Source organism: Leopardus geoffroyi, chromosome D4, assembly GCF_018350155.1.
Source record: "Leopardus geoffroyi isolate Oge1 chromosome D4, O.geoffroyi_Oge1_pat1.0, whole genome shotgun sequence".
NCBI classification, from domain to species: domain Eukaryota; kingdom Metazoa; phylum Chordata; class Mammalia; order Carnivora; family Felidae; genus Leopardus; species Leopardus geoffroyi.
Window position 1 is genome coordinate 46458550 of NC_059342.1, and position 27718 is coordinate 46486267.

General features: G+C 41.3%; 1 long non-coding RNA gene across 2 annotated transcripts in view; it reads left to right on the plus strand.

Annotated features, from left to right (window-relative positions):
- LOC123593686 overlaps positions 1 to 27718 on the plus strand; it is a 139699-nt gene that overhangs the window by 50524 nt on the left and 61457 nt on the right. For both annotated transcript variants that reach the window (XR_006710456.1, XR_006710457.1), the window contains 4 exons: positions 11859 to 11965; positions 14497 to 14623; positions 23772 to 23902; positions 24479 to 24671. This is a non-coding gene — a long non-coding RNA (uncharacterized LOC123593686). The remainder of the gene's footprint in view (positions 1 to 11858; positions 11966 to 14496; positions 14624 to 23771; positions 23903 to 24478; positions 24672 to 27718) is intronic.

Below are 27718 nucleotides of genomic sequence, written 5' to 3' on the forward strand. Positions count from 1 at the left end.
GAAAGGTGGAGGAGGTCCTAAGAAGTGAGTGGCAGTCATTCTTGATTCCTGATTGGATGTGGAGAGAAAGGGAGGGAATTGCTGTAGCTGTTAGTCAGCTTGGGCGCAGGCACTGGCCTGTGCACAATTACTCAGGGCTCCAAGTGGAGAAAGAAAACAACCCCAGGGTGTCTTCTAACTTAACGCATATTTCCTAAGTCCTTGCGCTCTCAGTCTAGACTAAAAACAAACAACACAGACTCCTCTTGAAGCTCTCAGATCTCTTACCTTGCTATTCTAGCTTTCAAATTCCGGGCCGCCCTTCCTTTCCCACACCCCAAGCCCTCGTACTGGGGATTACAATGATCGTTTTTGTGTACCAGGCGATTGTTCCTTCCACATCAGGGGCCTTGGGAGGATGACCAAAGGCTGCTTTCTGCTGTCCTTGCTTCCTTCATCCAGTGCTGGAGCTACACATGCAATTTACTGGTTCGCGTAAAGGATGACTGACTGGGGCAATGATACGGTCTTCAGGCAGCGGGGGGTAGGGCGGGCGAGGGGTTGGTCTCCGTGGGAGGTCCTTATTGATTGTGTCATGTAGTTTCATGGTGAAGTTCCTTTGGAGGGACTATATGTGCTTTAAAGGACAGAGAAAGGATATGTGTCATTGGATACAGCATTCCATATCTCTGATAAGGGACTTTAATCTATTGCTGGGTCAAAATCTGAGGCACAAACTGGCCCTTGATAGGAAAGTTACCTAAAACAAGCAATAAACCAACACACAACCCCCAAACCTAGTTTTTCTGACGATGAAAATATTTTTTCAAATTATTTTATTTAAACTGGAATAATTTCTGAGATGAAAACAATTGGGGCACCTTGGTGGCTCAGTTTGTTGTGTCCAACTCTTGGTTTCAGCTCAGGGCATGATCTCAGTTTGTGGGTTCAAGCCCTGTGTCTGGCTCTGTGCTGACAGTGCAGAGCCTGCTTGGCATTCTCTCTCTCCCTCCCTCTCTGCTCCTTCCCCTCTCCTTCTCTTTCTTTCTCTCTCTCTAAAAAAAAAAAATAAATAAAATGCTGTGACCTTGTCTGATAGACTTGTTCATGGTTATCTACTTGTTTGTGCCTTCTGTCTGTTTCTTTCTCTGTTTTCCATATAAAAGGATTAGTTTTTGAAAGGTAACTTTATTCTGATGCTACATTTTGAATAAATTATTGCCTCTCCCAGTGGACTATGGAGGTTGACATTTGATCAACAGCTTTTGTCCACTGACTGCTGCCGTTAGATACAGAGGGTGCCCCATTTAACCCAGTGTTTCAGGCAATATATCACTTGGGAAGAGAGTATTACGCTAATTGAACACTGTCTATGCACATGGCTTGGTCATTCAATAGATAGTTGTTAACTTCTCCTTTTGCTGTCAGTCTCTGAAGTTATAAGCTGGTTAAACTATACCAGTGCGTAGAGCCAACTAGATGCTCACACAGTTTGGTCACAGTCCTGGTTTAGGATCTTAGATCTAGCTTTCTTTAATGAACAGAGAGGCTTAAACTTGGCTTTGCGCCCTGAATTACTCCTTTAGAGAAATCATCCACTGTGCTTCGATTACAATTCAACTTTTTCATTTGTAAATAACAAAAAAGAGTTATTTTACAATTGAGAAATTTCCTCTAAAGTGGGAATTTCCAATGAAACTCATTAAATTGCTGAATGGCAGTGAGTGAATAACTGATGAGGTCATACTTTCTTGTTATGAGCTACTACAAACACTGTGAAGTGGCAACAGATTAGAGTATAAAAATTAGAGAAGGGTCTGGTTCCTTTTTACAGGTCTTTTGCTTGTTACAAAAACAAACTCCCAAACCACTAAACATCAGACCAAAAAAAAAAAAAAAAAAAAAAAGGCATAGTTTGATAATCTAGGCTACTTTTTCATTAATTAAAACTTGCATTTAGGGGATGACTTTTCTTTTTTCCCAGAAGGAAACTTCTAGCTTGGGACAGCTTCAGCAATTCAACCACATTTTCCAGCATATAAAGCAAATAAGAGGCAATCATTTTTCGGTCGTAAAGATAAGCCAAGGAATGGAAATAGTTTTGCAGATCACGTCACCTGACAGAAACTTTGGACTGATCCTTTCCTGGTTCAAGAGTTCAGCCATAAGACCTACTTTCCCTATCAGCTGGGCTGAAGATGATAAGGTTTTGAAGCAAGCAAAGTTTCTTTATGAGCTCTTATTTAATTGTCTTGTGACAAAAAAGTTGAGGGGAATTGTCTGCATTGAGTTACTTCTGCTTGGTATGTTCTTCTGAATAAATCACTGTCTCCCGTGACTGGACACAGTAAATGGAGTTTGATTAAACACTTTGCATTAGATTTCTAGTGCCTAGTACAGAGCCTTTATCCTTTATCCCTGTGAGTACTTATTGAAGAAATAATTGTGAACTTAGCCTTAGATTGGTAACTGGCTAGGGATAAACATGATTTAAGAGAAAAATAAAATAGTTAATAACAAGTATTGTACTGTATGCTCATCAAGTGCATTAGATGCAGATGATAGAGATGAGAGTGAGGTTGCGATAGAAATTTCTCTGAGGGGCACCTAGGTGACTCAGTCGGTTAAGTCAGTGTTGGACCCTTGATTTTGGCTCACGTCATGATCTCACAGTTTGGGAGTTCGAGCCCCGCGTCAGGCTTTGCGCTGATAGCTGCAGAGCCTGCTTGGGATTCTCTCTCCCTCTCTCTCTGCCCTGCCCCCCCCCCAATAAATAAACATTAAAAAAAGGAAATCACTCTGAAATTGCCTATGAAATATTTTCTGCTATGAGAATTAGCTGAGTGTGGCTTCTTCCCAGGAACTTGTCTCCAGTAGAGTTCATTCAGAGGTGCTACTCAAAAAGTAAAGTGGTGAGCCTATATCCTCTGCAAGCTTCAGTGGATTCCAGCTCTTATGCTCCTTTGAAAGGGATGGGGTGCTGGACTGTCCATACCTGATCTCGCTCACTTTTCCTTCTAGTCTCTTCTTTTGTTCTTTTTGGTCTGTGAACACCGATAGCAGGACATTTTCTGCAGCTTCCATCCCAACTTCTGTTCTAGTCCTGACTCTACCACAAAGTCACTGTTGACCTTGAAGAATCCAAATAACCTCCCTCAGCTTTTCCTTCTTCAGTCGTAAAATAAGCGGCTGGATAAAATGATGGTCAGGGTACGTGACTAATTCCATACTTCTCTTATTTTGCGAGGAGACCCTGGTTAGAATAGATCGAAGCTGACACTGGATCCATTGTTTCTTATTTTCTCTACTAAGATGCAGATATTATTTTTTCTTGCAGTGTTGGGCTAATTATGTGATATCAGGTAACTAAACACTTTATATTCATTACTTTGGATATCCACCGAGTGTCTGATATTAACCAAGTACGTTCTTGTCTGTGGCTGTGAATCTGAGAATCTCTTCTGGTACTATCACTTAGATGAGTAAAAGTTGAAAACCATCAAGTTTCAATCTCTGATGGGGCTGTGGTTCTAACAGATTTTTCAGGCATCTGGAACACAGCGGTGTGTACACAGATGAAGACATACTTTTTGGTATTTTCTTCTTTTTTTTTTTTTTTTTTAATTTTTTTTTTTTAATTTTTTTTTTTTCAACTTTTATTTATTTTTGGGACAGAGAGAGACAGAGCATGAATGGGGGAGGGGCAGAGAGAGAGGGAGACACAGAATCGGAAACAGGCTCCAGGCTCTGAGCCATCAGCCCCGAGCCCGACGCGGGGCTCGAACTCACGGACCGTGAGATCGTGACCTGGCTGTAGTCGGACGCTTAACCGACTGCGCCACCCAGGCGCCCCGCGGTATTTTCTTCTAAGTGGTACAAATATCTGCATCTCATTATGGCTCTTATCATTTATTGAGAGCTTACTCTATGCTAGACACTATTGCTAAACATCTGTAGTCTTATTTAATTATATAAAATAATAGTAGCTATTGTAATAATTATTTTTGTTTTAAAATTATCATATGTAGGGGCACCTGGGTGGCTCAGTTTGTTGTGTCTGACTCTTGATCTCAGCTCAGGTCTTGATCTCAGGGTCCTGAGTTCAATCCCCATGTTGGGCCCCATGCTGGGCATGAAGCCTACTTTAAAAATATAAATATATGTATAAAATTGTATGTAAGTGAATTAAATATATATGCATAGAATTAGAAAACAAACATCCTATATACATGTCTCAGTTTAAGAAATACAGCTTTTTCAGTCCTTAGATGTCCCTGTGTGTCCTCTCCAGTCACATCCCCCTCTTACCTCTAGAAGTAACCACTATCCTAAATTTTGCATAAACCATTACCTGCTTTTCGTTAGTTTTGCCATTTGTGTTTGTATTCCTACGTAATATACATGGTTTAGTTGTACTTGTTTTTGAACTTGATGTAACTGGAATCTTATAGTGTGAATTCTTCTAGAACTTACTAGTATCTCAATATTTTATTTTCAGACTTATCATTATTGACATGTGTAGCTGTGGTTTTATTCATGGTTATTGCTGAATAATATTCCATTGGATGATTCTGCTACAATTTATTCTACCATTGGTAGATGTCTGAATTGTTATCATTTTATTTATTTTTGCTGTTATGAGTAATGTGGCCTTGGATATACAACAAGTGTTTTTCAGAGAAAACAAAATAAAATTTCTCTGTTGTGTGAGTCACGTCTCTGTTGGTGACAAGTGACAAAACCCATCTTGAACTAGTTTAGGTGAAATGAGAAACGTTGAACAATCAACCCCCCATGAGAGCTATCAGGATGCAGATGGACTTCCTCAAAAATTGAAATAAGAGGTCAAAATCTCCCTCAAGGATCCCCCTCAAGCTCTTGCTTCCCTCTCTGTGTTGCCTTTCTTCTCTTTCACCATAGATTGGCTTCTTCTAGATGGCAAGAAACAATGTTGTCAACATTTCCCTAGTTCTACATCAAAAAGATCTCCTACAGGCCTTTGGATCTAATGTAGCGTCAGATATGCAAATGAATAACTTCTGACCCTGAGTATTCTCACCTCCGCCCCCACTGTCGTAGCCACTTCTATCATGACTTAGTTATTCTGGGAAAGTTCCCTTTTAAGTATTAAACTCCTCAAACTTCTTCTTTTATGATCACCCATTATTACCCTGCTTCTTGGTATTAGATCAAATGATCTTAAATGCATTAAAAAGCTTAATTCTCTCTATCCCTCAACTAGTTCCTGCCTGGATCACTTTGTTAGTTCAGGTCGTCTGAGAGGCAGATGCTAAAATGAGATTAGACCTGAAGAGATCTGTTGAGGAAAACCTTGTGAGAGAAAATGGGAGGGAGCTGGAGGACGCTGGGAGAGCTGTCGACCCCCATGCAGGACTGATCCCTGTGAAGAAGAGAGGGAGAGAAGACGAGGAAGAAAGGCCTTAAGATTTCAATTCTGAGGAAGTTCTGGCAAGGCTAACTGGGAGTTGCATCAGAGGTCTTTCAAGAACGGGCTTGCCCTTAGTAGCCCTGCTGTGCTTAGTCATGGCTGGGAGCAGCCACAGAAAGCACGGCCTCAGAACAAATGTGGTGATGGATCTCAGAGGGCAGCAGCTGGGACCATTGGTCTATTATGCTTCCCACAGTGGCCACCATAATTACTACCCCAGCAATCTTTTTTGGTACATTCATGGGATAACGGTTTTCTTTTTCATGCCTTCAAATGCCAGGTCATTGAAAGGGCTGATTATTCAAATTCATGTGGCATCTCTGACTGAATATATTACATTTTATTTTTTTTTAATTTTTTAAATGTTTATTTACTTTTGAGAGAGAGAGAGAGAGACAGAGCATGAGTGGGGGAAGGGGCAGAGAGAGGGGGAGACACGGAATCTGAAACAGGCTCCAGTCTCTGAGCTGTCAGCACAGAGCCCGATGTGGGGCTCGAACTCACAGACCCTGAGATCATGACCTGAGCCGAAGTTGGACGTTCAACTGACTGAGCAACCCAGGCGCCCCTATTACATTTTCTTTTTAAATGCTTTTACTAATTAACTCAATTCACCCTCACCATCCTGGTCACTTCTTTTGTCTTGTTCCTATAAATATTATTATTGTAATTTGTGCCATGATGGCTTGGATCCTGAACCTCCAATCCTTAATGAGCAATCCATGGTAATTATCGATTTCCTAATTGCAGAAATGTATTAGACAAAGGAAATGTCATTGCTAAAACCAAGGTTTGGACCCCAAATGCTTTTATGATTTTTCTCAATGGATCAAATGGACAACTCATCTGAGTCATAAGGACTCCTTTTCCTTGGTGGGTTGAAATTGGACTGGAAGAAGATTTACATCATGTTGTTTATGACTTGTTCAGAGTGGTTCCTGCTTGTCCTTTTAAGTGGGAGGGAGAGTGGGGAAGGCATCCGTTGGAGTGACCATATACTATACAAATGGAGAGGGAGCATGAATAATACTGCCAGGACAACATAGTCATAACCAGGATGGTCCTGGGAAAATTGAGTTATATGCTCATTGTAGGTTCTCTCCTCTAGGGAGAAAGGAGAGTTTATACCTCCCACCTTGTCAAGCACATGGAAAGAAATGATTTAAAAGAAATGTCTGAAAAAAGAGTGATGCAGAAAGATATAACTTTTAGCCTTTTTTTTTCCTTTTCAAAACTTCACACCCCTTACGACTTAAGGCTCACTTAGGTGTCTTTATTCCAGAGCTCTTCCTCACCGGGGTGAAGATGGGGTGAGGGTAGCAAAGGATGGGTAAGGGCTGTTCTCCCTTCAAGGCTCCACTAGAATTATTTCTAGATGATTACCAGCTTGGATCATATGTACTTGGGGATCCTTGATGGTTTTCCAGGGTGAACAGGACACATCTTCTTGGAGGGCATATTTCTTCCAACAATTTGAGGGGAAATTTCTTTTATGCTAAATCAAACCCAGATATGTGATTATTAGAATGCAAAGTTCATCTGGATTTTAAAAACATGTAAAGGGCCCCTCTGTGGCTCAGTCGGTTAAGCATCTGACTCTTGATTTCGGCTCAGGTCATGATCTGACGGTTTGTGGATTACAGCCCCAGGTCTTGGTCCCATGCTGTTAGTCTGGGACTCTCTCTCCCTCTCTCTCTGTCCCTCCCCCACGTGTGTGCTCTTGTGCTCTCTCTCTCTCTCTCTCAAAATAAATAAGTAAACATTTTTTAAAAATTAAAAAAAATCCACAACATGTGAAAGATATATTGTCTTTGGGGGCACTTTATACTCTTGTTCTGATCCCCCCTAAACTATTAGTTATATCTTGTTGGAAAAGTTTGAAAAGAACTACCCAAGAAATTAGGGTGTGTCATCAACATTCTCTTCCTCTCTTTCCAAAATTGGGATGAAATTGGACGTTACCAGCTTTTCAATGTTGTGAGAGCCATCTGATGATGTCATTGTAATTGATAACTTAGACTGGGTTACCCAATGTGTAATAAGACTCAAGGCAACCAGAGCTCCCTATGATAAATGGAAGAGCTTTAAGGAGGTGTGGAGATGAGCCAGGATTTTTCCCTTTAACAGTCTTTATTGAGTGCCTCCTATGTATTGACAGCTGTTCTGGAAACAGTAATAAAGCAGTGAACAAGACAGATAAAGGCCTCCTTCTCCTGGAGTATAACAGACCTGAAGCATTCCAAAAGTGCTTTACCTGCTGGGAAGAAAATAATGCAGGAAAGTGGTTACAACCTGCTTGGTGTGGGAGACATTGATGACTTCTGTGAGGAAGTGACATTTGACCTTAGACCTAAAAGGGAGAGGAAGCAGTCAGAGGAAGATGAGGGAAGTAGCAATGGCAAGTGCAAAGCACCTGAAACAAACTGGCCCTTTTGAGGAACAGAGAGAAAGCCAGTGTGGGAATGAGGGGGAAATCGGTTGGAGAGAAGGTCAGGGAATAGGCCATATGGGGTTCTATAAGTCATGAAAAGGAGTTTGGCTACTATTCTAACTATAGTGAGAAGTTACCAGAGGGCCTTAAGCTGGGAAATGTCAGCATTGTCCAGATTTAACCAAATAGTAAAACCATCTCTTCCTGGATAACTTGTCTAAAAAGGATATTACAGCTATGGATATGCGTGGAGATCAACCAAACATGGAAGAAGGGCCTCAGTGACAACTGACCTCACTTAAACATGAGAGGAGGACAAAATGGTGGCCAGGAGTGTTAAAAGGATTTAGGGATTATGGCTTTTAATAATGAATCAAAGTTTTAATTTTGTTAAGAAGAAAAATGTTTTTTCTGTTATGTATTCCAGAAGGAATTCCCATTCAAAATAACTGAAAAAAGTCTTGGTTGTGTACAACAATAAGCCTTTTAAGACACATATGGAAAATTCATCTATTTAGAGCTTGATTTTTAAAGACTCAGACTTTATTGTATATAATATGCAATGAGATTTTATTTATAATTTAACCTACTTGAGTTAAAAAAACACAAGAAGCTTAGGGAATATGAATAACAATTAAAATGGACATTTAAGTGGCTTTAATGTCATGTATTAGCACAGTGTTTTTTTGATATGACTGCCGCTCCACCCCAAACATTGAAATGACAGGGGGTGGGGGTTGGGGGGGACCTCAACCTAGAATGAAAACAGTACAATCATTTTTCCAAGGAAAGAGAAGTGAAATAGGAAAAACAAAAACAAAAATCACCAACTCATTTGGAAGGTCATGAAAGGCAAAGAAGAGTGTGCACATCTCAGACCTATTTGCCTCAGCATGTGATTCATTTAACAGGAAAAAACACTGGACTGACTCAGCTTGAGCAGGCTCTTGTTGTCCCTGCTGAGGTCCTCGCTTGGTGTGGCCCCTGCCACTCTCCTCAGACCTTGCTTCCCTCCTCTCTTCTCACTGTAGGGAAACAGGAAATCATGTTGATTAATAAGACTGCCTGGGATCACACCCAAGGCAATGTCGAATCTTTACCTCTTCTGGGCTTGGGAAGAGGTGCAAAGATCAAGGGCAAGCTTTTGGATAGAGTGAGAGGCAAGGCCAGAACTCTGAAGAATCAACTCACAACTAACATTGACATAGATCCCTAGAGTGACCGATATCTGCCAGAATGAAATCTCATCAGTGTCTCCTGACCCTCTGGGTGAGGTTTTATCCCTTAAAACAGTGAGACAACTGGAGCCTCAACAGGAAAAGAAGCTTGCCCAAGATTATAGGGTGAGTGGTACTCAGATCTGGACCTTCCAACCCCTAGGGCTGTGCCATCTTCCATTTGTCATGCCTCCTTGACGGATATGGGTATAACATAGGGAGCATTGCCCCAGGTGGAGTCTCCTAGCTTCCTTGTTACAAGCCATTGTCCCCCTTTGCCTTTCAGTTGTATTTTGTGGCCACATACAATTAGCTCTTATAATGGGATCATCCCACTCCAGTGTACTTCACTCCTTCTCAGGGAGAAAGTACTAAAGATTATTGCCATGAGGGGCATAATAAGCTAAATGGGTGTTACCCAGTCTGAAAAATCTTAGCGATGTCAATAAGCCACTTGAGACAACAAGGCACCTGATATTCTGTCCTCATTCCTTATCAGTCCTTGGCTTTGGGAAGAGGAACTTTCTGGAAGGAGAAGGACCTTTGTGGAGTTAAAAAGAGGAAGAAGAGTTATGAATTCAAGCCTCTGAAACAAATCAGTGACAAGTTGTTCTGTGGGCTGACAGTTTTCTCTTTACCTTTCCTTTCTAACAGCTATTCATCTCATTGTCAGATACTTTGACTACAAGTCATGGTAAGACTCAAATGTAATCCCTTAAGTACACTCACCATAAGTTAGCTCCAGCCATACCAAAAATTCTCAGAGTAATTCCATCTCAAATGCTGTGTGTGATCAATCTAATAGGTATGTGAAGTGACCCTACAGAGGAAATTCATTTGATCACCGTGGCTTTGGTTTTCTTAGCATATGCAGATCGCGTTCATTTTCATCACACTAACTGCTTGGTACAGGATTGTTTAAATGGATTGGGAAATCTCATGAAAACTATTAAACTAAATGGTTCTGCTTATGGGCATGCACTTGAGTATCTTACCATTTTCCAGAAGCAATCAGAAACTTGCTTTGAAAAAAGCATGGGCATTGGAGGTTGGCTGCTGGCGTGTGGATCCTCATGCTACCATTGTTTTGTTCCATGACAATAAGAACACTACAAAACATTTCTGTGCCTCAGTTTCCTCATTAAATATGGTTATAACAACTGTGCCTACCTCACAAGATTACATGTGAGGCCCAAACAGAGTAATATATAGTGTACCCTGCCTGGCATCAGGTAACTGTCTCTTAAAATGACCATGAAGATAATGTAGACGTAGCTTTAAAAAAATTTTTTTTTATTTAGGGTTTATCTATTCATTTAGAGAGAGGGAGACAGCGGGGGAGGGGCAGAGAGCGAGGAAAAGTGAATCACAAGCAGGTTCCACACTGTCAGCGGGGAGCCTGATTCGGGGCTTGAATGAACTCACAGACCTTGAGATCACTACCTGAGCTGAAATCAAGAGTTGGACGCTTCACCAACTGAGCCACCCAGGAGCCCCTAATGTAGATGTAGCTTAACATATAATTATAATTTCACCTATTTAAGGCCAAACGTTCTAGTTCGGTGGAGTTTGCCAAACACAGTGATGTCTTTGGGATCTCAAGACCATGGCTTCGTTGCTCGCTCACTTTCATGCTACTTCCTTTGAATGGGCAAGCAAGTCTGCTGACCAACTGGAGACTTTTCAGCAACAGTTCTGCTGACTTCACTTTCACGTGCCCTCAGGGCTAGCAGCCATCAAGCCAGGGAGCAATAAAATGTGTTGATGGGAAATAAACGAGGAAGAACAAGAACAAAAAAAAAGTGGCCTGAGCTCATTCAATGACAATATTTATTATATGGAACAATGATCATGGTTTAGACGTGTTTGTTCTCTGTTACACTGTAAATATGGAAGAAATGTCATTGCTCAATAGCTGTCTGGATCACTTACAGGGTGGACTTGTGAGGTAGAGCTGTCTCAGGGTGCCTTCAAAATACAGTGACATTTTTGCATTGAGGCTTTCGTGATGAGTGCTGGATTGGGTCAGTCGCGAGTGGAAAATATTGCCACCTATAGGCCAGTTGTTATGATAAAATACCTCATCATGTTCTTGGCACCATTTATCGAACAAAACCTTTCAGTGGGCTTAAGGTTGAGCAGAGAAGTTAAAATGGCAACCGGTATCCCAATCCTAGTAGATTGCAAATCTCAGGGAGACAGTGTGGAACTTTAGCATGAGCTCAAGCTTTGAGCTCAGTCAGACTTCCAACCTGATTTCAACTTAGTAACTGTGTGACTTTGGCACTCGTATTGAGCCTCTATGAGGAAATCATCTCAGAAATACGGGTAGTAAAACCTTCCACGCGGGTTGTTGTGAGGGCTTAGTGGGATTGACATTATAATGATCTATATTGTAGATACTCAATAAATATCCTTGCCTTGTTTTATTCGTTGCCTGCCTCTTTCCAGTTTCTTACATGCCATTTGGTAGTCCAGATTTTCAAGGTGAGTGATTTTGCAGATAGCAAGCCAGATACTGGAGAAGGCATAAGCTATTTGAGGACTTTGGATCTTTCTGCTAAATGGAGGCCAGGGCCCAGAGTCAGTATTTAGACTTTCCAGTACATTGGTCAGCTGTTTCAGCAAGTCAGGTATACTGAAAGCATGGGATACTGATGAGTGTTTCCCAGTGAGCTGCTGCATATGGACATGCTTTGTAAAATGTCAAGGGCTCTAGGATCATACAGTTGTCACTATCATAGTTGGAAGCATTTAATCCTTTTTCCTTCTCGTTTTACAGGTTAGGGAGTTGAGACCTGGAAAGATGAAAAGTGATTTTCCCGAGCGCCTAGAACATTTGCTTGCCTAGTGCCAACTACTGATCTAGGCACTTCCCACGTATTACTGGTAATCGCGAAATCTTCATAACAACCTCATGAGGTGGTTTCTATTATCCCCATTTTACAGATGAGGAAACAGAAGTAAAGAGAGGACACAGAGCTATTAAGTGATGGGGATTTGAACCTTAGCAGTTGGACTCCAGAGTAGTCATTTTGACAATTATGTATACATATGCACATTAAAGAAAATAAAACTGGGCCCAGATGATGAATACAATTCTCTTTATGTTTGATCCTTCCTTTTTCCACTTCATAAAGCATTTTGATTAGTTTATTAGCTTTTGAGACTGTTCTAAATTAGGTTGCAACAATGCACAGAAAATGGTTACATAAAAAACAAAAAAAAGGAAATAACTGCCAAAGTCAACCAAAAGAATCTAAAGGTAGCTTTGAGACAGTCTCCTATGAGGTTGATGATGGCAGAGGTGAAAAGTGGGTAGTGGTTTGTTCCAAAAGAAATACAAGACATATCTTTTACAGCCTAGATGAGGAGACCTATGAAAACAGAATGAAGTTCAGTAGAAGCTGGGGGAGAGAGAGGAGTTTACACTGACAGGGTAAGGGTTTCAGGTGAGAGATGGAACTGAAGGAGGCCTCAGGGGTGTGAGAAGCTAGAGTTGGCAGATGCTATGGTGAGGACGACCAAGGACCCACAAATAACGTCAGAGGAGAAATGGACAAAGAAAAACAAAAACACCAAGGCTACTCAGATTGGAGAAGAAAAGAGCTGGAGAGCTATGAAAGCTCACTTTCAATATTTTAGGGTTGTCATATGGCAAAGGGATTAGATTTATATGTGTTGTTCTAGAAGACCGCAGGAGGGCAAATGTATGCAGGTAGAGGGAGGAAGATCTAAAACCAAAATGGGGAGGACCTCTCAATATCAGATACATTGCCAGCATTTCAGCAGCCACAACAGAAGAGATTACTTTCACAGTTATGTGGCTCTTGGTCACTGCAAAGACATGTATAAGCAGAGGCTGCATTACTGGTAATCTTGTAAAGGGAAGCAAAGCACACAGCACAACAATAAATATTATACTATGTTCCCACATCATAAAACTTATGTATGTAACATATGCAGACGAAAATACACCAAACTCATAAACACTTGCCTTATATGGTCATGTTTTTTTTTTTCAGTTTTTAAGGAATATATATTAAATAATTTAGGACAGCCTATAATAGTTTCTTTTTTATTTGGAAAGACTTAGGAAGTTTAATGACATTTTCTGAGGCCACAACTAAAAGCCAAGAATTGAATCCATCTCAAGTCCAGTCTTTATTTCTGGAAACCAGAATCCCACTTTTTAGAGAATTAAGAAGAGAATGAGTAAACATAACATGGAGGTTGTGGGCACAGAATACGAAATTGTAGATTAGGAGCTTTTCAAGTAGCAAGCAGCAGATTTGAGGAGTGAGACTCGCAAGTGACAAAGGGCACCGTTGAGTCCGTTGGAGCTGGATGGTGACAAAGCAGGGTTATTGGAGATGGATGCCACACCTTGGCAAGTGGCAGATGTGGTATTGAGATAAAGTTGCTGCCTCTCTCTTTAAAAGCCCTTTGTAATTGACAAAAATGCCCCCAAACCAATATTCAGCTTTTTTCTATGGTTGAAGCTGTTTTGATTTTTTAGTAACTTCTTATCCTTTTACAGGATTGGTCCCTTTGCAATGAAATTTCCTTTTTTATTTTCCTGTGTAAGCTAGAAGTCATGTTTGGGAATAGATCCTGTGGCCCTGGCTACTTGAGAGTGGAATGGAGTCTAGCCATGTTTAGGGCCAGAAGTGGTCTTAGCTGAGTTAGAACCTGATAACATTATTTGTACAAGTGTAGTCTGCCTCCAAGATAGAGGGAGGTGTTTTACGACCACAGGCTTTATGAATTGTAGCTATAAAATAATCAATCTTTTAAAGCAAACATAGCATAATGTGTATATCCAAATGTGAATTGTCCTTCAGAGCTGTGACCCTTGGAAACTTTTCATACCTACTGGCATAAAACATATTTAAACCTACCAGTGGAAACATCTTTCAGAGCCAATTTACTATACACACACACACACACACACACACACATTATTTTACAGTATATTTTGGGGGCACCTGTGTGGCTCAGTTGGTTGAACACACGACTCTTGATTTCAGTTCAGGTCATGATCTCACGGTTCGTGGGGCTCTGTGTTGAGTGTGGAGCCCCCCTGGGATTCTCTCTCCCCCTCTCTCTGCCCCCTCCCCCACTTGTACTCTCTCAAAATAAATAAACAAACATTAAAAAAATAGAGTACACTTTATTTTTAACAGAAAATATTTTATCTCGCTTGATAACCAATTTTATTTCCCAGAGGGACTGGCTATGAACACCTCTTGGCTATTGGAAAAATCAAATCCGTCATTAAAAGACAGAGCGTTTACCATGGAAGAGATAGAAACGTAACAGGGTTATGCTGACTTTGAAGACCTTACACAGAACTGCAAAGTATTTGAAATACATTGAATGCAATACATTGACTGAATGATTTGCTCATTATTTGCCAGTTGCTGGAGAGAGGTTGGAGCTATGGCTGCTGGACTAAGTTGAGAGATACCACGAAAGAGAAGAGGATCCCGAGAGATGTTGCAAGTTCTGACAGGTAGCAGCTTCACCTATGGGGAGACAGGCTGGGTGAGTCAGGAAGGACCCCCTCAGGATGTGGATCATTGCTGGTACTCTCATTGTTCTTTTTCCGTATTCTTCACTATTCTTATCATCATTTTACTTAGGTTAAATGTAATTTTGTAAGGCTAACTCGAACCACCATGTAATTCTTAAAGGGGATTTTGATAAGGTTTCCAAGTAGTGTTGCACAGGTTTCTCATGTTCCCTGCCCTCATTACTTTACAATCTGATTTGAAGTCATTGCCCATCCTGGAGTTTCAGCAGACCAACTGGGCTCCAGGTACAGAGAAAAGGGCAATCTTTAGGTAGCAAAGGGCTTCCCTGTCTAGTTTCTGGCTCAGAGAAGCACAAATATCCACTTTTCATGTGTATCAGATCCAGAATCATCTGTAAGAGCTGGGCTGACTTCAGGAGCAGATGATTTTTCCCTTTCATCTCTAACAAATAATGGTGCTTAGAGCAATGCGTGTTTACCGGTAACAAATTCCACCAATGGGTGTGGTTGAAAAGTTGAGTGCTGTGGACCGAGTGGCTTCAGCTATTGTCTACAGCATTTCCTCCCTTGTCTGGGAGGTTCTGGCTCCTCCGGCAAGGGCAGTTGCAGGCCCAGATAAATGTCTGGGTTTTCTTACTCAAGGATGAGGAGGTGAGGGCGGTGGGGCCGTGGGGGCGGCGGTGGAGCAGGCTTTCTGGCAGGGATTCTACTAGGGGGTAAGTCTATCTTTAAAACAAAGTAAACTGGGGCCACCCGTCTCAGCAGCTAAATGATTTCCTGGTTGATAGGAGGTGAGGACAAGATGAATGCCTTTGGGAAAAGAAACTGTGAGGAGAGAAAGGAAGAAGAAAAATGAGGGAAGCATTGAGGAAGACTTATGAGCCAGAAGAAACATAAAGGTAGACGATTTGCTTTTTCAGTTTGGAGCGGAGACAGGAAGATAATCCCTTGGTCCTCAAATAGTAAAAGCCCTGGGGTCTGTTCTTCCCCGGGAGTCCCTGGCGATGATACTGAGCCCCTAGAGAAAGACAGCCAGCTTGCCTGAGGTTTCCAAATCCCGTCTTGTGGTGAGAGGCTGAAGACTGTCAGGGCCAAAATCAATACCTGTCGTGTACACATCAGAGGTGGTGCCCTTAGATAGGATTAGGCTGTCTGGCCATCGTTTGTCATGGGTGTTTCTCTGCAAATGTTGTATGGTTATCAGTCCAGTTCACCTGATTTTTTTCTTTTTTTTTTTAAAAACAAAACTGCAGGCCATCTTTGAGAAGACCTCAGCCTAAACGGTGGAAATACATAGATTCATCTGTGCCTTGAATTCACACGTAGCAAAAACAGCACACACCAGCAGCGGCTTGTCCTCTGTCCCCATCCATTAGGATTATGATAAATGAGGTCGGAGGAAGGCTGGGTCTGGGTGGTTCCATTTGTGTGTTGGTTTCTTCCTGTCCTCTGGGTTTTGGGTCACCTGCTGCTCTGTGTCAGTAGCAGAGTGCTGGGTCACATCCAGCACTGTCTAGGTTTTATGGGTCACTCTCTTGAATGAAAGCTTGATTTTCCACGGAAGAGAATGCTGTCTCCAGCAATTGTTCAAAATGTAGCATCTCAAATGTAGACCCTTCAACTGTGTTTACATGCCTTGTGCAGGCTCTTTCTTTTCTTAGCTTTCAATTCTTCATATATGGAATATGCTGGAGATGTGACTCCTTTGTTGTTCAAGGGTGATTTGCATATTGTCTTGACTGATGTGCGTGCACAACTTGCCTGTGACCGGGGCTGTGGTGGCAGGGGCTGTAGAGACATCTGTGACTTTTGATGGAAGGAAGCAGTTTCTTACTGAGAGTCACCCACTCCTTAACTCCCTCTAGTCTGTCTGTGAGTTCCATGTTGCCTTCATGACTGCTCAGCTCAGCTGAATACTGTCTTCTTGCTATTTAATTAAGATTTTGCTGTTTTTTAAAACCCTATAAATGTGTAATCTCTGTGTCTCTGTCTCTCTCTCTCTCTCACATACACATGTAACAGTGAATGACTCATAAATATGAAAAGTAAAATTTTGAATTTTAACTCCGGAAAATCAACCTGATTGATAAAGTACTGATATAATATTTCCAAAGTGGAAATTCATGAAGAAAATAGATTCTTAGGCACTTAGTAATACCAGGAACATTTTACCAGCATTGTCTCATTTAACTTCTCACAACTTTTAAAGACAGGGTATGCTTTATTGTAGCAATCAAGCAATTGTAACTTGCCAAGGCCACGGTAAGCACGGGGCCAGGCCAGGGGCCTGCTGATGTCCCACACTGTTAATTATTCTCTATGCTGAGCTTTAGCTACTTTGCAGCTATTTATTGCATTAAATTCATAATCCTGCTTTCATCATAGTAAAAACAGTAATAATCACACAACAGAACTATTTGCAGTGGCCTCTGGCCAAGGCCATTTGATCCAGAGTCAAAACCTCATATTTGTATAGTGCTTTTACTTTGTCAAAATCTAATAAGGGTGGTTTTCATACCTGAGGACAATCAAACTGATGTCTATTTAGTATAGTAACATATCAAATTATTAATGGCATATATATTTTAGTCTGTTTCTATGCTTATCATTCTCTCTGTTTTAGAAAGTTGGGGGCTCAAAAATGCTTTAGAAAAATTTCTTCTCCAAGGACAGGAGATGGCTAGGTGTCCCTTTTAAAGGCAATGCTTCTTAGTGAGAGAGTGGAGATGAGAATTCATGTCCCTGACTGAGCGTTTATTGTCCTTTCTAATAACACCACACAATCTGGTGTCTATCTAAAGGCGTGGGTTCCTTGTCTATTAATAGCTCTACTATTAATAATGTGCAGTGACTGGATATGCCAAGATTTTGCTGGTGTTTTGGAGAATTGAAAAAGTTTCCGAGTTATATCTAGAAAGTCTTTGGAATTTTTTCAACATGCTATATGACTGGCAGCTGAAAATATGACAAGTGGGAAGGAAATGAGAATGCATCGACAATCTGTTATTTGCTAGACCTATCAGTAGGCACTTTTTCTATAATAACCTTGTGAAACTGATATTAACTCTACTTTGTAGGGGATGAAAGGTCAGAGAAATTAGTAATTGCTCCCAAGTTGTACCCTAAGAGTGTTTGAATCTAGTCTGTCCAATACCGAAGCTTTTACACTTTTATTTCCTCGCCGCCATGTAGTTTGAAAAAATCAAATACATAGCATTTCGTGCCTGGACCACCTCAGCAAGAAAACTGGGCACTCACTAAAGTAACATACACTAAAAATAAACACCCCTCTTCCTCCCACGAGCTTCCCAAGGTTGCAGAGAGGAACACTGGAGGTCTCCTAAGCATAGGAATGCTGCCTACAGTAATCTAACATCAGAGAATATCATTCAGATCACTTTTTTTTTTTCTTTTCTGAGTTTGTCTCTCGGATCCCATATATATTTTTGAAGTTTTTTGTGATGGAAATTTTCGAGCATACACTACAGTAGAGAGAACAGTATATTGAAGAACTGGGTACCTGGACCTGGCTTCAATAATTTCTGCCTTAGGGCACTTGGGTGGCTCAGTTGGTTAAGCATCTGACTCTTGATTTTGACTCAGGTCATGATCCCAGGGTCATGTGATGGAACCCTGAGTTGGGCTCTGTGCTGAACGTGGAGCTTACTTGAGATTCTCTCTCTTCCTCTCCATCTGCCCCTACCCCACTCTCTCTTTTTTTCTTTCTCTCTCTCAAAACAATAATAATTCATGCCCTACTTTTATGCTGTCTATATACTCTATATATGTTGGCATAAATTATGGTGTGTCTGCATTTGTTGGTAAGTAGATAATGGACCATACATATTCTTTTTACCTTTTAAGCCCTAGTTCTTTTTTTTTTTTTAAAGATTTTTTTTTTAACGTTTATTTATTTTTGAGACAGAGAGAGACAGAGCATGAACGGGGGAGGGGCAGAGAGAGAGGGAGACACAGAACCGGAAGCAGGCTCCAGGCTGTGAGCCATCAGCCCAGAGCCCGACGCGGGGCTCGAACTCACGGACCGCGAGATCGTGACCTGAGCTGAAGTCGGACGCTTAACCGACTGAGCCACCCAGGCGCCCCTAGGCCCTAGTTCTTATCCCAGGACAGGATGGATATTTTTTCCTCCGTTACAAAGTCTTAATGGGCTATCAGTAACGACATCTTAAAGAGCATAATGAGAGACACCATAAACCAGCTATCAAAATAAGGTACAGTAGGAATATAAATATTTCACCTTGGAAACAAAGCAAGGTCAAGAGAAGAGCGTGAGGACTCTGAAGATTAGGAGCATGAAAACAAAAGGCCATTTGGGGCCATTCTATTCCCATGGGTGCATGGGTGTTGCTTCCATTCAGGGTTGTTGGGAAGGGCACTGGTAGGGCCGGGCTATCAGGATGAGATCACTGGATTACCTGAGACACGACTGTCCTTTGCCACATGGAGCATTTGTCTTCAGTATTGAAGCTCATCTGCCTTTAGGGAAATGGAGACTCAAGGAAAGAAATGTGTTATACTGTCATTTTTCTTAAATTTTTCAATGTTTATTTATTTTTGAGAGAGATAGAGTGTAAGCAGGGAGGGGCAGAGACGGAGGGAGACACAGAATCCGAAGTAGGGTCCAGGCTCTGAGCTCTGAGCGCAGAGCCTTACGTGGGGCTGGAACCCACGAACCATGAGATCGTGACTTGAGCCGAAGTTGGCTGCTTAACTGACTGAGCCACCAGGTCCCCGATATACTGTCATTTTTCAATTATCCACATAAATGCTTGAGAACAGAGGCATGGATTATAGAAAATGAGGAAGGTATTGCCATACTTAGATTTGTCTGTGAGGTGTGTCTATCCTGGAAATTCCCTTTAAAAAGCACAGAAGGCCATTCTGTTATAGTCCGTCTCTGTTGGAGCTGCCTTCTTGTGCCACCAACCTTCAGCCACACACCTTCCCTGCTCCCCTCTCTGTCTCCTCCTCCGGTATTACCTTAATGGCAGGGTTTCAGAAAGCCCTGGTTCTTATACTATATACGCATTTAAAATATTGGCAAAATTGGAATTAGGCAGATGAGATTCTAAGAGTTCAGCTGGGATTTTCCAAAGCCATCCAGTTAACAGACTTGAAAGCATTTGTTACAAGTCTGCTCTCAGATACAATTACTGAAGACCTTAGATATCATAGACCTCCTGGCCCATTTTCCTTGGCAACAGGGGTTCCAGCTCTATCAAAAACTTCCTTCCAGCTCTGGTTTTCACATGATAATAAGTCTGTTTCACGACTTTGTTCTGTCTGCTGGCCCCTCCCACCCTGGTACTGGGAAGGTTTTCTTCCTGACATTGTCCTCACAACAAATTGTCGGAAGAGAAGATAAGGTTTTCTTTAACAGCAATAACCTAGTACACTGCACAGGTGTCTGTATTTATGCATCCCATGCAGGGGGGAAGAAGCTTGTTCTAACCTGCCTGCGAAATCAGAATCCAACCCCAAACCAATTAGTCCTTCACTTCACTTGTGTAGACCCAGCATACTTTTCTTTGAGGACTCAATTTTATTAAAAAAGCATAGCACAGGACTTAGGGACACAGTGATTTCCCCATCTCAAATCACCTGGTACTGTTTTTATTTCACTGCTTCTGTTTCTTTCCTGCATAAGTACGTGTGATTTTCTGGATTTGTCCCAATTTTAGTTCAAACAGTGCAGTCACCAAACTTACAGGTGATACTAAGTAATAGAAAATGTTTTGCGTCCACACTGAAGAGAATTGCCTGTGTGTAGATGAAATAATAAATACAATAAGAATAATAAAAACCAGTATTTATTATGTGTTTACTCTTTACCAGCACTGTATTGAGTGATTTACTTGCATTACCTCTTCTAGCTTCAAAATATCCTTACTAGGTAAATTCCATTATAATCCTCACTTTACAGAAAGGGAGCATCGAAGCTTAATGGGTTTAGTTGACGTACCTCACAACAGAAGAGCAGAGCTGGGGTTTGAGCACAGGGAGAATGGTTACCCTGAAACACAAGCTGTGGCACGTGGGCATGCGTGCACACACACACACACGCACACACACACACGCCAGCTGCTGAACATGGACCCAAGGCAAGATAGCCTTCAGCAGAGGAGTTGTGCCTGAGAGTGAAACTGTAGGGATAAAAATAGGGAAAGGCGTGAACATGGTTGGTTGGGGTTGATCAGGATGGGCCCATGGGGCAAGATCACTTTGAAGGAAGTTAAGGAGGTGAGAAAATAGTGGTAGATATGAGAGGCGGGGTGGTCAGTGGATTAGGTAAATAAAGGTAATGGAGGAGATTTCAAGTCCAAACAAGAAGCTGGGGACAGATGGGGACAATGGAAACATCTCTAGTCTCCCTCACATACTTTAAGAGAAATGGTGGTCAGTTGCTTTGCTTTTTAATAGCAACATGCTTATCACATAGACTAATGGGAGGCTTAGACAGCGTCCTGTTTCTGGAGGCTTCCATCTCTCTGATGGGTTAGAATTGGGTTCGTTCCTCTTTACCCACTGTTTTGATCCGCAGCGTTTTCTTCCCATTGTACTTTTCTTCTAGACACCTGAGATTTATTGAAAGAAGTGAAGCCCATCCATGCTTTTGAATTTGATGTCTAATATTAATTGCCGCATCTTACGAATTATAAATTATTCTTTTTTCAAAGGCTTACTTGAAACATATTAGAGATCTAATGTATATAAAGATAGGAACCTTGTATGCAGGTATCCTCTACAGTCAGTCCTATGAGATTTTATGATTTAACATGTGCTTGACATATTCAATGAAAGGGTTTATCTGCCATGGTTTTATTGGAGCAGATAACTTATCTTTTTTTAAGGTACATTTTACCGTGGAGCCAGGATATTTGCTACTAAGGTAGAATGTCATACTTAAAACAATGTCTAAATAGGAAAGAATAATATTTGCACACAGGCAATGTGGTATGTAATTGTATTTAGGGCTGAATTATATTCTGAAACACATTCTATAACATAAAACCTAGCACATTTAAAAATCATTTTTACCAAATTCTTAAATAATACCTGTTTACCTTTAAAATCTTGATCTGTTTCTCTGAAGACAAATTATTATTCTTTTAGTTGTTGAGCCTTCTGATCAAACAAATTCTTTTCCTGTTTCACTATAGTCATGTAAAATATTTTACTTCAAAGGAAAAATGCTATGAATTTATAGTGATTTCAGAATTTAAAAATCTGTTTCCTATTTTGTTGATTAAGACAGAGGAGCATTGATTGTGAATAAGGAATATGCTATGTTGAAAACAAAATTAAGGATCCTGATGTTTCTGTGCCAGATAGCACAAAAACTAAAAACACCACAGGAATTTTTCAACATTATTAACCTCTTGACAATGTGTGGGTCGTATAAAGGACAAATGAATGTTTTGAAGGGACCGAGAATGCCTATTTTAACCGACTGTCCAATCACTGTAGATAAATATTTGTGTTCCTGGAGATTATTAGATTTTTATCAAAGCAAATTGAATTGGAAACATGGCATGTATTAAGTCATTGGTGCTTATTGTCTAATTCTTTTTCCCATAGAAGTTTCTATGCACTGAAAGAGCACTAAGTCATCGGTTAGACATACCATGTAATGATTCTTATCATATCCAGACAAAATAAAAGCCTTTTAAGAAGCTACTTCACAAGACAACTGCATAGCTTTCCTCACAGGAACTTGTTAAACAAATAATGATTATTAAAGCTTTTGGGTCAATCGCTTACACCAGTTTAACAAGAACAATTCCAAAACGTCTAGCCCATTCCACATTCCATGTGACTAACTATGGTATCCAGAGCTTGGAAAATATCCAGGCAACTCAAAGTAGCTTTTCTCAAATGCTTTCTGGACACTGGATTTTAAGGAAAGTGATATAATTAGGTTTACAGAGAAGAGTCTTCAAGGCATGCCCCTTATCAATCCTATAAATGCTCTCAATTATACCCGAAAGTTGTCTAAAAGTACCCAAACGTGAAAACCTCGCAGCTTTAGTCCCTATCTATATTGGTGTTGGCAAACGCATAGATTGATGTGGACATTTATTTGTATTTAGTGACACAGATATACTAGCAGTTTTGCACAAGCCTCCAATAGAGGCCACCGTGAGTTGGAACGATTAGCTTCTAAAAATGTGTTCAGATTAACCATTCCTTTATGCTTATCATCATGGCATGTTTGGGGTAGAAACAAGAAAGAAGATTTATAGTGGAAAGGTAGGCACAAGAGAGAAGGAGGACAGGAACTGAGTCAGACAAGAAGGACTTTGGCGGGTTTGGGGTCAAGGCGGATAGGAGCAGCAGTTACAATATCCGGCACGCAAAAGCTCGAGTGCAGGGAGAGAGAGGGAGAAGACCAGCGGGTTCTTTAGGTCCCTGTCTCTTGTAAGCAGGGTCTGGAATCCAGAACTTTGGAACTGAGTCAAAAACTCAAGATAAGGGATTTACAATAAAGTGTCAGTAACTCAGCAAACAGAACCAGAGGCCTAGGACACCAGCACTAACAGGCCAGTAATGCAAGGGACCTGCATTTCCTGCTTAGACCCCAAACTTGTAACGATTTTGGGAAGCTCAGCGTTTTATTCTGTTCATTCAATTTATATTTACTAGGCACCTATTATGTGCCAGGTGCTGTATGAGCAGCAGAGGCTATTCCTGAACTAGATAGACAGATGATCTCATTTTTTAAAGGAGACATACAATAAGCCGGTAAATAATGAAATGAACAAAGAAATCTAGAAGAAAATAAACGCCACAGTAAGTCTGAGAATGTGAGGAAGCTGTTTTAGGGAAGAGGGGTAGAGAGAGGGGTAGAGAAAACCTCTCCAAAGAAGTGATATTCGACCACCGAGAGAGTGAAGGTTGAGAATGCGTAGACATTTGAGGAGCTGGAGGGAGAACCTTGTGGAATGACCTGGAGGTGAAAAGGACAAAAGGAAGACGATTTTAAGAATAGGGAGCAAAGGAGAGGGTGGAGTGAAATGGGGGGATAGAGAAATTGACAAGCGCTGGATCATACAGTTGGAGGGGAAAAGCATTTGGCTAGGGTAAGGCATGGGCCAAGTAGTCGAATGACTGATTTGAAGTAATTCACTGTTTCTATAGTTGTAAACCAGAAAACAGGTCAGGAACGCCTGAAAACTCTGCCCATACATTGTGAAGAACTTCCTGAGGAAGTTTCCTAAATTGGACACCAAGTATGAAGCGGACCCCTGGTGCCAGATCTTGGTGTGCAAGTGAGTTTCTGAAGGGCCCGGGGTTAAACATTAACTCCAGGGCAAAGCACTGCGGTCCAAAACACTGGTGGTAGTAGCCAGAGGGTTTTTTCTTTGGATGACGAAACTGATGGGGCAGGATGGTGAGTCACCAGCGTGGGCTGGTGTGAAGCAGGGAAGCAGAGCATAATGTGGGTTAGCCTGGGAGGCACATGAATAAATAGTAAAATGGAAGAAACGCAGAAAGCATCATCGTTCGTGTGATTTCCTTCCCTCTACAGAGTCAGAGAAGTCATAGGTCCCCTGAGGAGGTCTTTCAATTGGTTAACAACCTACTATGCCCTTCCTGTGAATTTTTTAGTTAGTACAAAAATATGCTGATACTAATAGCTAAGAAAAGTAGTGGCAACATCATGATTCTTCTTCCGGGTTAAATTGGGTCTCCCCCAAAGATCTGCCGAGGTCCTTATCCTCAGTACTTCAGAATGTGATCTTTTTTGGAAATAGGGTCATTGCAGATGTCATTAGTTAAATTAAGGTGAGGTCATATTGGAGTATGGTGGGCTCTTAATCCAACCTGACTGGTGTCCTTATTAGAAGAGGCAACTTGGACACAGAGACGGTGCAGAGATGGCCATGTGAAGACACAGACACACAAGGAGAATGCCATGTGAAGAAGGAGACAGAGGTTGGAATGATGTTTCTCTAAGCCGAGGAATGCCAAGAATTCCTGACCATCACGAAGCTAGGACAGAGGCATGGAGCAGATTTCTCTCAGCGCCCTTCGAAGGTACCAACCCTGCTGATCCCTTGATCTCAGACTTTTAGCTTTGAGGACTGTGGAAGAATAAATTTCTGCTGTTTTAAACCACCCGGTATTTATTTGTACAGCAGCCCTGAGAAATGACTACAGTGCCTTCTCATTCTTCTGTTTTACTCTCTTCCACCATTGTCCCTTTTGCACTATTATCCGTTAAGACCAAGTTACTTTTCCTACCACTTGTGCTCTTTCTGCCAAGAATATCCTCATTCCCTTCTTTGTCTGTTTTAAAATAATTTTAAATAATTTTAAAATAATTATTTTGAATAATTTTAAAATAATTTAAAATAACTCAAAAATTTTTAATGTTTGGGGGCACCTCAGTGGCTCAGTCTGTTGAGCAATGGACTCGTGGTTTCGGCTCAGGTCATGATCTCCCGGTTCATGGGTTCCAGCCCCACGTCGGGCTCTGCACCGACAGTTGCAGAGCCTGCTTGTGATTCTCTGTCTCCCTCTCTCTCTGCCCCTCCCCCACTATCTCTCTATCTCTTTCTGTCAAAAATTCAAAATTTTTTTGGTTATAATTTTTTTGGTTATAAAATATTTTTTGGTTATAAAATATTTAAATATTTTTAAATATATATTTAAAATTTTTTCGTTATAAAATATTTCAAGCATACACAGAAAATAATATAACAGATTCCGTTTTCTCAACATCTCGGTTTATTAGATGATGACTTTTTTTCCATATTTGCTTCAAATCTTTGCTTTTTTACCCTAAAAAGGAAATATTACTGACAAAGCTAATGCCTCCTCTCTTCCTACACATTTCCACTTCCCTGTTCTCCACAATGGTTATTCTTCCTTAATTGTAAAGTAGCTTGCAGAACATCATGAGCATCACCCAGGCCAACTCAACAACTCTGTCTCCTGTTCCCACAGTATTTTATACACAACTTATGTTAAGTGATGATCATATTGTATTTTTGTTTTTTTGTTTTTTTTTTAATTTTTTTTAATGTTTTTATTTATCTTTGAAGGAGAGAGAGACAGAGCATGAGTGGGAGAAGAGCAGAGAGAGAGGGAGACACAGAACTTGAAGCAGGCTCCAGGCTCTAAGCTGTCAGCAAAGAGCCCGATATGGGGCTTGAACTCACGAACTGTGAGATCATGACCTGAGCTGAAGACAGACACTTAACTGACTGAGCCACCCAGGCGCCCCGATCATATTGTATTTTGATTGTAGTCTTTTTCTCTATAAGAAAAAGCAAATGGTCATTTTCTTTTTTTAATTTTTTTTAATGTTTATTTATTTTTGAGAGAGAGAGAGACAGAGAGAGAGAGAGAGAGAGAGAGAGAGACAGAATCTGAAGCAGGCTCCAGGCTCTGAGCCATTAGCACAGAGCCTGATGCAGGGCTCAAACTCACAAATGGTGAGATCATGACCTGAGCCCAAGTCAAAGGCTTAACCGACTGAGCCACCCAGGCGCCCTGTCAATGGTCATTTTCAATCATTATCTGGTGCCTACACAATGTTTAGCTCTTGGTTAAACAATTTTAATTACATAATGTCTACATGAGAGCATCTGGCCCTCAGAAAAGCCCTGTGCTTATCAGGACTGGAATTGTCAGTCTTTTTTTTTTTTTTTTTCTTGGAAATTGAAACTGAATTTTGCTTGTGTCATGCGCTAGGTGATGTGGCTTGTTCACAATTCTTCCTTCCCTCCTCATCCTTGCTGTGGTGTATCCTGTGTGGAGTATGTTCTCTGCCCCCTGGGGTTGGGCTTGACCATATGATTCGTTTTGGTCAGTGGAATGAACGTAGGCACAAGTGACAGTGTGTCAGTTCCAAGCTGAGGCTTTGGGAGGTTTGTGTGTTTCTGCTTTCCGCTCTGTGGCTCTGCCATTCTCGAGGAAAACAGATAAAAACATGCCGCAAATGGCAGCCAGTCCCAGAATACGGAGACACCTGACTCTACCCTGAAGGCTGGCTGGAACCAAGCCTCGTGGAGCCCCAGCAAATGTACAGACTTGTGAGCAAAAGTCAATGCTTTCTGATGTAGGTCCCTGAGGTTTGGGGTGGGTGTTCCCATCACAGTGGGAACCTTGTTGTTACACCTGACTAGTTGATGGTAGGGCCAGACTAGAACACACACTGTCTGACTAGTAATCTGGTGTCTTGCTACAATTATCCTGTTATTCATCTAGGGATTCAACAAATATTTATCACATTTTACTATGGAAAACAGCACCACACACCACAAAAACTGAAAACAAAGAGACTATAGTCTCTGGCCTCACAAAGAACAGATTTCTAATAAGGGAAATAGACAAAAACAAGTCAATTTAAACCCGAATATGATGACAAATTCTTATAATAGCACAAAAGTCTTTCTGAGAGAGAATAATGGGTGGGGTGAAGGACTGGAGAGGATGACCTTTATGGTGGCTAAGGTAGGGCTTTTGGAGATGCTAGTGAAGTTGAGCGAGCATATCTTTCTCTCCCTCGAATGGTCTCAGATAACGGCTTCACTTTCTTCATTTTCCTTTATTTGCATAGTGTCTGTCCAACTGTGTGCCCGTGCTCTGGGCTGACTAGGTGTCCTTGGTTTGCATCCTGTGTTCAGAGAGCTATTGGGTTGTTTCGTAAGTTCTTACAGAAAGAGCGAGAAGGGCTTCATTTTCCCTTCTCCGAAGGGAAAAATCACATCCCCTCCCCAGAACAACAGGCCGAAGTCCCCGGCTGTGAATGCAATCTGATTTCTCTCAGGTGATAGGTATTCTGTAGATGGAAAGTCAAAGGAAAAATGTGACTTTAGCAACACTGTAGGGACTGTGGTCAGTGCTGAGCTTATAAAGGCCTTTGTTTTCCATGTTTTGATTGGCCCCGGGAGGAGCCCGGAGCAGCCCGCACACCCATCTGTATCCATGTTAGTGGGACTGAAAAGTGCTGACACAGGATTGCAGATCAGGGCCTGCGGCTTGCCAGGGTAAACTTGTGCAATGCACTGTACATCCCGCCTAACAACACTGCCTCTTTTGTCGCTTAAACAGAGGCTGTTAAGAACACGGGTCAT